General features: G+C 34.3%; 1 protein-coding gene across 8 annotated transcripts in view; it reads right to left on the bottom strand.

Annotated features, from left to right (window-relative positions):
• Positions 1-2,730, bottom strand: part of LOC110021992 (sirohydrochlorin ferrochelatase, chloroplastic) — a 68,443-nt gene that overhangs the window by 38,047 nt on the left and 27,666 nt on the right. Inside the window, exon 7 of one of the 8 annotated variants that reach the window (XR_002293717.1) lies at positions 2,459-2,628. The exons of the other annotated variants lie outside the window; for them this stretch is intronic. The gene's annotated coding sequence lies outside the window, so the exon portion shown is untranslated. The remainder of the gene's footprint in view (positions 1-2,458; positions 2,629-2,730) is intronic. 8 annotated transcript variants of the gene reach the window in all.

Here is a 2,730-nt window from a genome sequence, read left to right as displayed (position 1 = left end):
TTTTATGCCGGGCAGGTCTACCACGGGCAGGTCTCTATTCATTTATTGAGAGGTATTGAGAGGTTTGATGGAGAAGTTCAGAGATAATAAGGAGAATTTACATTTGATTTTTATTGATTTAAAAAAAGCTTGTGATAAGGTTCCAAGAGATGTCCTTTGGACTGTTCTTAAGAAAAAAGGTGTTGAGATGACTTATATTCAAGTCATTAAAGATATGTATACTAGAGTTGTTACTTGTGTTCAAACTGAAAGAGGATTGACCAAATATTTTCCTGTTTCTGTTGGATTACATCAGGGAACGGCTTTAAGCCATATCTTTTTTGCTTTAGTTATGGATGGTCTTACTAGACATTTACAGGAGGATGTACCTTGGTGTATGTTTTTTGCTGATGATATCCATCTCGTGGATAAGATAAGAGAAAAAGTCCAGGAAAAACTTGAATTATGGAGGTCTACATTGGAGTCGAAAGGCCTTCATTTGAGTAGAACTAAAACTAAATACATGGAATATGGTTTTAATAGTAGTAGCTCTAGTGACAGAAGTGCAACTTTAGGGGATAATATTATTAAAAGGTGAAAACAATTTAGATATCCCGGGTCTGTTGTTCAAAGTGATGGTGATATAGATGGGGATGTTAATAGTAGAATTCAAGTTGGTTGGTTGAAATGGAGGAATGTTTCGGGCCTTTTGTGTGATAGATGTGTGATAGAAATTCTATAAAAAAGTATTGCTTAGACTGAAAGCAAAATTTTATAAGACGGTTGTGAGACCTACAATGCTCTATGACGTTGAATGGTGGCCTTTAAAAGAGAAGCATAAAACTAAGTGTTGTCGAGATGAGAATGATTAGGTGGATGAGTGGCTTTACACTTAGAGACAAAATGCGAAATGAATATATCTGGGATACGGTTGGTGTAGCACTGGTGACGGACAAAATTAGAGAGTCGTCTTAGATGATTTGGCCACATTAAACATTGACCATCTGATGATCTGATTAGGAGAGTAGATGTTTTAGACTCGACTTATGTTAAGAAAGGCAGAGGTTGACCTAGGAAAACTTGAGCTTATTGTATAAAAAAATGATCTTAATTTATTAGAACTAAATGAAAATAAGATAGTAAATAGGATGCAATGGAGAAAAATGATTCATGTAGCCGGCCCCAATTAGTGGGATTAAGGCTTTATTGTTGTTGTATGAAAATAACAAAATTCTAAGATCATAAATTAAGGATAAAGTTTATCTAGATTAAATAAGTTAAACTTGACTATCTACCCTAGGCGTTGCTTTTGTAAAAAGATTAGAATGATCCATTGATTTAATAATTACCAGAATAGCCCCATAAGCAACACAACTAAAAAAATAACAGAATCATTCAAGTAAGCTTTAACGACTTCCAAATTGTATGGAACAATGCCTAGATTTTGACTAAAACACCTTGCTTCCAATGTTAAGTACAATCTCAAAATATTCAAAGTGACGTCAATTATTAAGTAGAAAAATCGTATTCGTCAAAAAAAATAATGATTTTTGAGCTAAATCATGAAACTTGAACCAATTTTTCTCGGTCAAGCCACCATCAAAACCAAATTTGATAACTTAATTAAAAGTGGCAATACTTTATGGTGACTAGAGTTACATCAAATACATGGCCAACTTAAAATTTCATGTTGAATATTAAGAAAAAAAACACAAAAAAAAAATTGTGAGTCCTACATGTGTTTGGTTAACATGAATTCTAAAGCACAACAAGTGTGTTAATATCTTCCACCAAACTTTTAGATCCATGCACAACATAAATCAAAATAATATTTTATGTGAGTTATTGCCTCCATGACAATTGAACCAACAAAAGTATATATGCCTACAATTAGTAAATGATTTAACAAAAAGAGTAAAAGCCACACGGACATTCCCAAACCAAAAACTGAATAATGCACCACAACTTAAGATATGCTTGCTGAAATTTCAAATCAACAAATAATGCATGAATATCATGAAAAACTAAGTTGAGCATGCCTTCAATACATGAGAGACCTAAAGAAAATAAAACCAAAAAGTGTCAAAATCCGGAGGTAACTAAAGAGAGACCCAATTTTGCTTTGCCTCTGCCTCTAGTTCTAGGGAAGGAGTCGGCTAATTAATTGGTGAGATGAGTGTCATTGTTAGTAGTAATCAATATATCATCCAATAAATTCCTTAGCTCGAGTTTGCCTCCATTCTTCTTCTTCCTCCTAGAATAGACTTTTCATTCCTCATCCGAAGATTGGCTAGTCTGGTCAGTGGATTGGTCTAAAGTGTGTCGAACATGTGTAAGTTATTGAACAATAGAAGCAACTACTTATTGTACAAGCTAATCTTTTATCGGATCAAGGGAGCAGGAGCATTCTCGTGTGTCCTGGCATGTAAGTGAGATTTCTTCAATAACAATGAGTGGTAAAACACATTTGGATTTGTACCTGTAGTATGGTGTTCTTCATCAGGAATTGCGGTGTTGGCAAGGGGGTGATCCATAGGCAAATCCTATCTTGTGGGAACTTCCTCCACAGATTGAGCAGATGTGTCCATAGCAATAGGGTTAGACCCCTCTTTGTTTGCTTGAGCTTTAGCTTTCAAGTTTGGATGAAGCCTGTGACATTTATCAAGTGTATGTCCAAACATCTTACAGTAAGTACGATAAAAAGGTTTATGTTCCATGACAAATTGAATCTATATATATAAATATATATAT

This window comes from Phalaenopsis equestris, unplaced genomic scaffold (genome assembly GCF_001263595.1).
Source record: "Phalaenopsis equestris unplaced genomic scaffold, ASM126359v1 Scaffold000160, whole genome shotgun sequence".
Taxonomy (NCBI): domain Eukaryota; kingdom Viridiplantae; phylum Streptophyta; class Magnoliopsida; order Asparagales; family Orchidaceae; genus Phalaenopsis; species Phalaenopsis equestris.
The sequence above is the reverse complement of the archived record's forward strand: the minus strand, read 5'-3'. Positions and strand labels throughout refer to the sequence as shown.